Source organism: Erpetoichthys calabaricus, chromosome 8 (assembly GCF_900747795.2).
Source record: "Erpetoichthys calabaricus chromosome 8, fErpCal1.3, whole genome shotgun sequence".
Taxonomy (NCBI): domain Eukaryota; kingdom Metazoa; phylum Chordata; class Cladistia; order Polypteriformes; family Polypteridae; genus Erpetoichthys; species Erpetoichthys calabaricus.
This window is the reverse complement of record NC_041401.2, coordinates 151,751,347-151,764,042: the sequence shown is the minus strand read 5'-3', so window position 1 is coordinate 151,764,042 and position 12,696 is coordinate 151,751,347. Positions and strand designations below refer to the sequence as shown.

Below are 12,696 nucleotides of genomic sequence, written 5' to 3'. Positions count from 1 at the left end.
CCGGGTTTACTGAAATATTACTGAAGAAAAAAAATGAAAACGGGCAAATAGGGCTATGCATACAGATGTCCATCCATCCATTACCCAACCCGCTATATCCTAAATACAGGAGCCAGTAGATATGTATATATACAGTATATATACAGTATATATATATATATATATATATATATATATATATATATATATATATATATATATATATATATATATATATATATAAATGTATGCATGTATATATGTATGTCTATATTTATATCTATATATATGTATATGTAGATATGTAAATTTGTATATGTATATGTGGATGTGTATATGTATATATATGTATATGTAGATATGTGTATATGTAGATATGTATATATATATGTATATATGTTTATGTATATATATATATATATATAAAGTTACATAACCTCTTTAACACACTACTTCTCCGCTGCGAAGCGCGGGTATTTTGCTATATGTAGATATCTGTATATGTAGATATGTATATATATGAGTATATGTATATATATATATATATATATATATATGTTTACATAACCTCTTTAACACACTACTTCTCCGCTGCGAAGCGCGGGTATTTTGCTATATATGTGCATATGTATATATATATATATATATATATATATATATATATATATATATATATATATATATATATATATATATATATATATGTGTGTACATATATGTAGATATGTATATATTTATATGTATATATATGTACATATGTATATATATGTAGATGTGTAAATTTGTACAGTAATCCCTCGCTATATCGCGCTTCGCCTTTCGCGGCTTCACTCCATCGCGGATTTTATATGTAAGCATATTTAAATATATCGCGGATTTTTCGCTGCTTCGCGGGTTTCTGAGGACAATGGGTCTTTTAATTTCTGGTTCATGCTTCCTCAGTTGGTTTGCCCAGTTGATTTCATACAAGGGACGCTATTGGCAGATGGCTGAGAAGCTACCCAACTTACTTTTCTTTCTCTCTCTCTTGCGCTGACTATCTGTGATCCTGACGTAGGGGGTGTGAGCAGGGGGGCTGTTCGCACACCTAGACGATACGGACGCTCGTCTAAAAATGCTGAAAGATTATCTTCATGTTGCTACCTTCTGTGTGCAGCTTTTAAGTATGCTGCACGGTGCTTCGCATACTTAAAAGCTCAAAGGGCACGTATTGATTTTTTTATCTGTCTCTCTCTATCTCTCTCTCTCTCTCTGCTCCTGACGGAGGGGGTGTGAGCTGCCGCCTTCAACAGCTTTGTGCCGCGGTGCTTCACATACTTACAAGCCAAACAGCCCTATTGATTAGTTTGCTCCTTTGAAGAGGAAGATATGTTTGCATTCTTTTAATTGTGAGACTGAACTGTCATCTCTGTCTTGTCATGGAGCACAGTTTAAACTTTTGAAAAAGAGACAAATGTTTGTTTGCAGTGTTTGAATAACATTCCTGTCTCTCTACAACCTCCTGTGTTTCTGCGCAAATCTGTGACCCAAGCATGACAATATAAAAATAACCATATAAACATATGGCTTCTACTTCGCGGATTTTCTTATTTCGTGGGTGGCTCTGGAACGCAACCCCCGCGATGGAGGAGGGATTACTGTATATGTATATATATATGTATATGTGGATGTGTATATGTATGTATATATATGCATATGTAGATATGTATATATATGTATATGTATATATATGTTTACGTAACCTCTAACACACTACTTCTCCGCTGCGAAGCGCGGGTATTTTGCTAGTACCTTATAAACAGTGGTTAGTCTCTGAGATTTGAGGTGTTCTGACAAAGGCTACATATTAATAATACAATAGGGGAAAGTAGAGTAATATAGTACTCTACCAAGACAAAACACACACAATCAAGGGGATATCACACAGACTATTAAGGAATGTAAAGTTAAAAGAGTTTCTGAAGCACACTGGGCTAGAATCACTTCATCCATCCATCCATCCATCCATCCATTATCCAACCCGTGAATCCTTGTTCAGCATAAAATTATGGTGGCCCAGGATCACACAGATATCTCAGGCAGACCTGAAAACTAAAAAGCAGGGAAAGTCAGTGAGTAGTATCAGTACAGGTATTACCTTTCAGAATGTCCAACTCAAATTATCTTTAGAGATAACCTTAAACTGTATGCTGAGAAAACTGTGGAGGTTACAGTGAAAGAACTGGAAAGCTAGTTTTAAAACATGACATGGGTCTGAGATCATTCATTGCTTCTCAATCCTCTATCATGACTCATGGTCAAGCACTTTTGGAGAAAAATTAGACTGACACTTTAATTAAATGGTATCAATAAGTTGAATGCATGTAATGTCAAGGGTATACAAATGGAATGGAGATTGCTGAAAATTCTGATTAAATGCCAATTTTCAGACAAGTCTTAGTTTGTGGGAAGTCTTACTGGCAAAAGTCTTTTATTGCACAGATTTCCCACAATATTCTACATTTTGTTGAGATCATTCTTATTCTTTCTATTTTTGCAGCTCATTGTGAATGTGTCTTTTCAGTACGTGTGAAATCAGCTCAGTGTCTTAACCTGGAGGATTTAGTCAGAATCAGTACTAAAGGCCCATCACTTGAGCAGTTTAATACTGAGCCCTGTGTCAAATGCTGGCTCACTTCAATCAAGAAGAAATGAATACCACATTACACTAGATGGCTATCCGACACGGACAATACACTGTTCTTAATGACTGTACATAGCTTGAAAGTTATAATGACATTCAGTTGCCCAAATCACCAAGACAGACATAAAAGCAAAAGGAAGGAAACTAATTAAACACACATACATGGAGGTTAGAAAGTTAAAAGACTGAAAGATTACTATTTTTCACATTTGATTATTTGGCACCTAAATTAAAGCTACTGGCTCCTAATTTTTTTCTTTTAGGAGCCACTGGCTCCTTGAATTGATTTTTTGTCCAGAACGCTTATATATGTGTGCCCACTACTCCATTTAGAGTTGTTTCCTGCCTTGTGATTGATGCTTTTGCTTTTGGCCTACTATTAATGATTTCAGCAAGTCTGATCTGTGAGAGATGGAAGGCAATGTTTTTTCGAATCTTCCAATGTTTGTGTTCATTAAACCACTGCAAACACACATTCTTGTTTATCGCTAATGGGACTAAAATTTGTTTCAACCACCCACTGGCTCTGCTAATTCATGACAAGATGCAATCCATTTTGCATTCTAATACCGAGGAGTACATCACATGACAGCCTAAACAATACAAGACGTAGAAAAATATATATGCAGTGGCAAATAGATTGTCACATGCAAAGCAGGCTGAAAAATTTAAAAAAAGATTTAAGACAAAAATCCTTCATTAGTATTAATGTTAATTTCAAAATTTTGTGATTTTCCGTGAATGCCCTAGTTAATATTGGGCAAATTTACCTTGTGTAACCAACAGAAAGCAGTGCATTCTTTGGACTGAATTAGTGTGTCTATGAGAAAAATAAATGCTCATGCATTTTTATACAAGTCTAGTGATCCTGAGCTCTGCAATTCACTTTCCTCAACACTTGATTTCAAGTTCTGCAATTTTAAAAAGAAACAATAATATAAAAAGATACATTTCCAGCAGAATGTCAGATATTCTGGGATTTGCAGAGACTATACAGTAATATTCTAAAAACAGAACTTAAAAATGCACTTGATCATTCAATATCTTACATATCTCATTTAATACATGTATTAACTTCACCATCACAGTTTTAAAACATTAATGATCAAGGACATGCATGCCATTTAATAAAACGTGGGGGCAAAATAATTTTTGGTTATATTTAAAAATTCAAAATGTAATTCATTTACTCATAACACTTAAGAATAACATATATGTGCACTGTTCAAGTTTGTTTCAAGCTTTGCACCTAATATTAGTGGGATAGGATCCAATTTTCCATGTCTCTAAGTTGAATTAAGTGGTTTCATAAAATTGATAGATGAATGTCATGAGTAGTATAAAGAAGCACAGAATAGCTAAAAACGTACAGCATCTACACGTATGTGTCTACTTGACTATTAAGGAATCAAGGTCCTAAGTCCTCAAATAACTAACTAAAAGGGAATGCATCTTTTAATCCCTCTATCTATCCATCCACTTTCTAAATCTGCTTATCCAGAGCAGGGTTGCAAGCCAGTTGGAGCCTATTAAAATACTCATTGGGCACAAGGGTTGAACAATACTAGGACAGGGTGACAGTAAATTCAGCTCTGACAATCCACTTAACCTGCATGTCTCTGGACTGCTGATGGAAACCAAAGCACACAAAGGAAACTCGTACAGAAACAGGTAGAACATGCAAACTCCATGCAGGGAGCATATATTGGACTCAAACCCCTGTCTTCTTGCCACACCACAGGAGTGCTATCCCTGCATTTCAATATAAAATTACTATTGATATATATTAAAGAGTTTTTAAAAATCGATGATCTATTGGTAATTGATACAGGCTGTTAAGAAAATTCAAGTAAAGAAAAAAAGTGCTAATTTTCCAGTAAATGGCATCTTGCTTAATTTAATTTAATTTAGTAAGAAGAATGTTTTGCTTATATTCTTCCATTGCTAGCTAAACACATGCAACATGAACATTACTCTTTAGTAACCAAATGGATCTGGATGTCCAATGTGTGTTCCATAAACAATTCAATAAAAAGATATATATTTTAAAAGATATGGAATCAGATAATATGTAATTGTTTTAAATTTTGATTACCTTGAAGCACTGTTTGTGTGGCTATCATATTTTTTTACTAGTAACACAGATGTGTGTATGTCTGTTGCTCAGAAATACTTAGTTTAGTAACAGTTTGTTGTTTGTTTTGCATTTTTTAACATGGATAATACCTATTTTATTCAAAAAGCAATTTCTTACTGATGTACATACTGTATAAATAAAGGACATTCAACATTTTAGGAATATTTCAAATAGGGTACCAAACTGAACTTAGTTTTGTTGGTGTTACATGCTGTCAAATTATGAATATACTATATAGTGCATGAAGCAGTGTGTACTACTCAATGTGGTTTGAATCTAGAATGACACTAAAAATGCAGAAATAATCAAAGACAGGCTGATTTTTATTCTAATAAAGGTGGTTCTATCTTAAACATCTTGATATTTAGCATTATCCACGCTACCCTAACTAAAGTCTCTGTTCCCACTCAAGAGAAGCTACACTGTAGCCAGATGCTGCCATCACCATCATACCTGACAACAGGTGTTGTGTTCTTTGGCTAATGAGATTGTGTCAAACATAGCCTTTTGGACGCAAGGCTAAAGAAACCCCTTACCTTAGATTTATCAGATCAATTCCAGAGACTGAGTACGTCTTGTAGGAGCACCTATCAAATCAAATTTTTATAAAGAATATGTGAAATGACTACAAAATGCATGAAGTGTCCACTTACTACCATGCATTGCTGAGGCTCCTTTAAGAGTACCATGGTACTCTGGGCAGCCTCCCCAATGGGTTTTCTCCTTGCCCAGTGATCAACTGGGAAAGGATGACTCGACAGTGCCATATTTCTTCACAATGCTGCAAAATGTATTTAATGTCTTTTAAACACTTTCCAATCCCTCACCTGATATTTCAGCAGTAACCACTCATAAATCTTTCATTATTTGACATAAAATGTTTAAAAATATTATACAGTGTGTCATTCACATTGCAATATCTTCACTTTTCCTAAATTCCAATAGCTTTTTGCTTACTTTAACCACTGTTAAGCTGTGCTTGAAGGTGTTGTCCTATGTGGAGCCTATTATGCAAGCTGTTGATTCTCAGAAACTTGTCTTCTGATTCTGCTGTGGCTTTCAATCTGTCAGATCTGTTCCTGTCAGAGTTTTCCTCCAAATTCCAACTTCCCTTTGATTGTACAGGAAACTGTGCTCACTGACACCTTGTCTTTCTTTGAAGTTTCTCTAAACTAAAGAGTTACACTTTTAAGGGTTATAATGGTCAGTCTGTCTTCCTTTGTTAATTGCCTTTTCCTCACCATTATGCTAGCAATATACTGCTTCCTGCAGTATAATATTGTCCTAATAAAGATTCAGAGGATACAGACAGTTTATTCAAACACTGCTTTTATACAGACACAGAGTTTGAAAGTAATCAACAACAGGTTGGACTCCTGCAGAAATTGTTTATATCAAGGATTAATTAATTTCTACTGTTGGAGAAAAGCTGCAAGTTGGTAACACTTTACTTGTTCCCATAAAAAAGCTCTGAAAATGACATCTGCTGGGTAGTGTGTATGAGTGTGTGTGTGTATGTATATTGTGATATGTGGCCGGCCTTTCATCCTGGCCAATACCCCCAGGCCGCCAGGTGGAGCCCTCCCTGCAGCATGGAGGTGCCCCGAATGCCAGCAGGGAATCCTGGACAATGTAGTTTTTATCCCCAGCCCTGTTGGATACCATGGGGCCCACTAGAAGGCGCTTCAGGGAGGAATAAAGACTATTACCCTTACGCCCCGGAAGTATGTCTGAGTCACATGGACAAGGGGAATAATGTGCTTCCGGGGGTGAAGAAAGAAGGATTTTTATCTGACCCGGAAGTGTTCCAGGTCACATGGACAGAAAGGGCGAAACACTTCCGGGTCAAGGACTATAAAAGGATTGTGGGAAATCCCAGACGGCGAACTGAGCTGGGTGGCAGGGTGGCTAATCTGGGAGTGTGGAGGATTGTTAATTATTGTAGTTTATTATTATTGTATGAGTATTGTGGAGAGGAGGGTGCTTTGTGCACTTTATTATTATAATAAACATTCATTTTGGACATTTATCTGGTGTCTGATCTGAGAGTTCAAGGGGTCGACAGTGCCTCTATTTGTCACAATATATATATATATATATATACATATATATATATATATATATATATATATATACACACACATACATACATACATACATACATACATACATACATACATACATACATACTTTTAGCCAGACAGCATGTCAATTAACAATGGCATTTGCTGTACCTCATTCCCTCCAAGAGTTTTAAATTATACAACTAAGAATCACATGCTTGACTGATTACACGATACATTCATGACCTTTCAACATGGTCCTAAATCTAAATCTTACACTATGGTTTGAAAGTATTGTGAAAGTATTGCCAATCTACATGAAGCACAATGGAAAAAGCTACAGTCTCACCTTATCTTTTTCCTTTTCCCATTCTGTCTTGTTACAGAAAATGCAAAACACTGATCTGGCATCTGTTCTGGCTGTTCTGTTCAATAAGCCTTTCCTCCCATTTGCACAGTTTAAAATACTTCTGTGTAACTGACTGTTTCTTACTGGTTGTGTTCATTATATGAATTGTACTTTTGGCTGAGCAAACACAAGAGCAAGCACAAATCTCTACATTGAGATATCACACTGAATAACTGACAGTAACAACTATGTGCTGTGATTGTCTATGGCCTGCTGTAATTTTCTTAAGATTGATAAACGTTGTACAGTGTAGAGCATCGACTTTAAACAAAAGTTTTTAAGAATCAACATGTTTATGTTGTCCATGAAAAGTAAAACAATAAATCAAACAGTAGTGTTTCCAGTACAAATTGTGTATTGTAGAATGATCTTTTTACCAACATAGGATGGTGGATAGTATGAAGGCAAAATGTTTTAAATGTGTTAAACTGTATGGCAAGGAACAAGGTGCTGACAAAAAAGAAGGGATTCAACAAACACAATCTAGTGTTTTCTCCGTCTTTAGTGGTCATTCACAAATGTTTTATTTCACATGAAATTAGCAGTACTTTTTTTCATATATGACACTAGTTTCACAGAAATTTCTTAAACTCTTTCGTGCTTAGCCCTTATGTACAGTATGTTGTCTACAATGTTTGTTAAAATCTCTTGCAAGACTTTTGTATGCATAAGCATAAATAAACTAAGCTTCAAGACTATCTAGGCATAATAGAATTAATCTGGTAGCTTTCTTTAGTTGAAATATCAAGAGTCATGTAAAACTTAATTATTTTATGTTTCCAGTTAACAAAATATTATAATTGTAACATTTCCAGTAAGCTACCAAATTCTGCCTGGCACTGTAGACTGTACAGGTGCATGAACTATTTTTTTTTTTTAACTAATAAACATAATTTTAGTTTTTTTAAACACTGATTATTTGATTCTTGTTTCAATTCAAACTAGCCATATTCAGTTGATTAACTGGTAATTCAACTGCATGCCCTGCTGAAATGTAGCTCATTTGTGATAAAAATACTGATTTTATGTGCATTATGGGGATACAGAAAAGGCACAGTGAATATACCATATTTCCCCAAAAGTAAGACAGGGTCTTATATTAATTTTTGCTCCAAAAGATGCACTAGGGCTTATTTTCAGGGGATATCTTATATTTATTCATGTACAACAATATACATTTATCCAAATACAGTCATGTCATCTTCTTCTGGAATATCGTCATAACTCTCCAGATTCAAACCCTGAATTTCAGCATGAATTTCTTGCTACTCGATGTGTGTGCTTTGATGTTGACGAATGGTTCGATGTGGTGAAGCAAAATGCTGACATACAAATGCATTCATGGTGCTTTGATATTCAAGCGTCGCATATTCCCCAAAGTAATGACACGATATATTTTAAAAGTCTCACATACCATCTTCTGTGCCGTCTTTTTTTTTTTTTTTTTTGCACCTTTACAATACCGTCAGACTGTATGGTGGAGTATTTCAGCCACAGAGAAAAAAAAAATAAGGACATAATGAAAATGTCTATTATGTGATTAAAATGGAAATTTCAGCTTTAAACTAGAAATGTCCACTTTAACCTCATCGTAAATGTCATCTTAAAACCAACCCAGTTGTTAAATCGCTACACGCTTCTGGGTCTTCCTACTGATCTGATTGCAGTGGCAATCTCTCTGCACATTTAGAATTCTTAGATTTATATTTGATATCGCTTTCATGATGAAGTGCATTAACATATGTATGTTATACTTTACAGATAAATCGTTAACTTTGTTTAAATAATGAATATTGCTAATAGTTACACGTATGGGATGGCAGTGCGTTAGTGCTGCTGTCTCGCAGGGAGTCATGTCCCTTGTGATCCCTGCCTGGAGTTTGCACATTTTCCTTGGTGGGTTTTCACAGTGTGCTCCGTTTTCCATCCAAAGACATGAAGGTTAAGGGACTTGCTGAAGCTACAATGACGTTAGTGTATGCGTGTGCTTGTATTCACCTTGTGATGAGCCGATGCCCCATCCAGAGATTTTGTTTGTTTTGCGCTGATGCTGCTGGAATGGGCGCATCCCCGAATTGATGGATGCAATCATTAAACATCCTTTTCAGAGATATTGTGCCAAGGTGTCCTCGGAATTTAATGAAAGTTTCAAGCACACGCGTCACATTGCGTGAAGTATAAACCTGGCCTCAGGCGCCTTACTTTTCAGCTGACGATCTTGGCTAGGGCTTATTTTGGGGTTGGGCTTATATTACAGAGCAGCCTGAAAATCATGCTAGAGCTTATTTTCGGAGTAGGTCTTATTTTCGGGGAAACATGGTATTAGCAGCTTATACAAGCTGTTCCAAGATATATTCATTTTGTTGCAGACTGAATCCTTGTTATGCTCAACACCACTTTTAATATTGTTAATCCTAAATTAAAGTTTTGTTATTAAGTTTCTCACTCTGTCCTTCCTTATACTCTGCAATCGATTGGTTTTTCATCACCATTCATCAATAGGCAATGGTTTCACTCTGCTTATTATCATAATATTCCCTTGCTCTGTGATCATTTCTTCTTTCAATTCTTTAGGGCTTTATCACCGATACCCTTTTTGCTCTCAATATAGGTTATATGATTCCCTTCTTTAGGATGATCTGTAATGAGGGATTCAGCCACCACTATATCCTGGCAAATTTTCATCTATCTTCTCATGGCTCCACAAAAACTAAAGCTGATGTTGTATAAACCAAAATTCTGGTGAGTCAAGTCCAGAACTTGGACTTAACGTTTTATGAATTCATAAATTCTCTTGTCCCATGCAAAAAGAGTGTGACTCAAAACTCTATGAAAGGGTATTCTCCAGAATACTAGTGGTGAGAAGTTAAGCAAAATTACACCTTTTATTGGCTAACTAGAAAGATTACAATATGCAAGCTTTCAAGGCAACTCAGGCTCATTCTTCAGGCAAGATGTAATACAGAAACTGGAATTTTCTGTGTTTATATAGACACTAGGACAGATGCAGCATTGGAAAACCTTAAAGTGCTGCATCTTAGATGTAAAAAAAATGAATAGACCTCACCAGTCTAAGATTTATTTAGCAAGAGAGAAGAACAATGTATAGATCTTTTAATAAGATAACTGTCCAACAAAGTCTTTTGAAGTTTCTGATGTGTTTTTCAAAACAATATGGATCTGTAGTCAGGGAAAGACTTTCCAAGACTAAGGACATAAAGTTTATGGAGCCATTTCTGGACAAAGATAGAACCATAACAACAGTTGCGTAAAGTGCAACAGGAGCTTCCACCTGCAGCTAAAGTCATTCACGTACTGAAGTAGAATTGCACATGTACTTTGTCAGCATGCCAGTGTCGATCAAACACAGGAATCTCTGCAGTCTACTTGTGACTTTACGCTGTAGGAAGATAAGTAAATAAATCAAGGTAAATAGGTAAATAACAATCAATCTGGCTTTTATATAAGTAACAAATGTTTTTTTATATAAAGACCATCACAAAACATAATCACAAACAGAACTTTGCACAATACCTTAGGTGAGCTCTGTAAGCCCTGCTGTTTCGTTGAAGGACATGTGTGTGGAAGATTCACTGGCAAGATGACGCCCGACCTGTTGCTGCATCCAAATGGGGCCATCTTTCGCCTTTAACACTAGAATTACCAGAGCCTACGAAAAAACTCATAGATCCGGCCCACCTTAAATCGCTTCTTAAATCCGTTCACACCTCTCCGCCAGCATCCTTTGTCCTCTAAATGTGCTGATAAAAGACAAGCTGCCAGCAGCCGGCTATTCCATCCCCCCACCGACTTAGAACGTGAGCGAACTTTTCCCAGCTCATGCCTTGATTGATTATCTGGGAGTGAAGTGGAGTTTTACAGTGGAAATAATAGATCGTTATTGTTCCGTTTCTAAAGTAATCTGTGTAAACACATTGATAAAAGAGAAACTTTTTCATATTTTAGTAATAAATGTTACAAAATGTAGTAGGCATAAACTATAGAATGTGTAAAGCCCGAGTTCCAAAGATCAAATAAACACTTTCACAAAAGCTTCAAGATTAATACAGCAGCTTCCGTGGCGTAGCATGCTAAGATTTGCTTCTTAGAACACAGCAGCTTTCGCTTGCCTTACAGACCTGAGTTCGATTCCCCGCTTGGGGATGAAGTGTTACTTTTTTTTTTCTTTTAACCTCAAACGGACATAAAATTTATAAATTGGTATGCACTGTCAGTTAAAGAGATCATTATATTTTCATGTGGGATGCTCCTTTTAAAATATTTTTTTTAACAATTGAGACTGCAATTAACAGGAACAACTGTCCTTATAACTGTTATTTTTAAGATCCATAACACACAGACAGACCGAGACCTGTGTAATAGAGAGACAGACAGGCAGAGATATATAAATAAACAGGGAAGCCACATGTACTGAAAGAAGAAAAAAAGATCAACATGTGCGTTGTTCCTGCTGCACTGAATAAGCTCACGTGCTCTAGCATCACCCCTCCCCCCCCCCATCTTACTTACAGAGTCTGTGTTAAGGTGAATTTTAAAGGTAAGGTTTTAAAGACAATGTAAGACTAGCAATGATGTATGGAGTAGAGACATGGGTAGTAAAGGGAGCACAACAGAAGGAGATGGATGTGGAAGAAATTCAAATGTTGAGATGGACGTGTGGAGTTATAAGGAATGCAACAATCAGAGGTACAAAAAAAGTAGGAGAGATATCTAGGAAAGTATAGTAAGATAGGCTGAAGTGGTATTAAAATGTGATAATGACAGACAATGAACATGGTTGCAACAGAGTGACGAAAATGGAAAAATGGGGGATAGAGAAAGCATGGGAGACTAAATAAAAGACGGATGGATAAAGTAAAAGAATATTTAAAGGAAAAGTGTCTGACTAAAGAAGAGGTTGATTCAGAACATCAACCCCACACATAGGTGGAAAAAGATGAAGAAGCAGAAGAAAAAGTCTTAACATTGCCGGTGACATGTTATACTCTCAGACAGAAATTCAGGACACATTACTCCATTCCAGTTTTCTGAATTAGTGCACTAGAAAAGGTGGACCAAAAGCCTGACCATCAACTTGAATGTTTTCCTTCAAGATTTTGTGAGAGACCATTTAGGTTACAAAATGTTGAGACTTTGACTATCTGTGATAGAGAAACATAGCAGCTGCACCAACAATTAAACTAGCTATAGGTATGGAGTACTGATAGGATGTTTGCCAAGTTTCAAATGGTGTTCACACTGCAACATTATGAATCAAGGCTTTCTGAATATTTTCTAAAAGATAGATATGTTTTGTTTTGTATATAATGCAACAATACATTCTGAAATATGATTAAACTTTTTTGATGATTTAGTATTTATCCAGAGTCACAAAAACACTCTTTAATGTTAGAATTCATTGCAG

The 12,696-nt window shown here is 35.9% G+C and overlaps 1 protein-coding gene across 29 annotated transcripts in view; it reads right to left on the bottom strand.

Annotated features, from left to right (window-relative positions):
• lrrfip1a (leucine rich repeat (in FLII) interacting protein 1a) overlaps positions 1-12,696 on the bottom strand; it is a 274,944-nt gene that overhangs the window by 203,583 nt on the left and 58,665 nt on the right. The gene's annotated exons all lie outside the window — the stretch shown is intronic.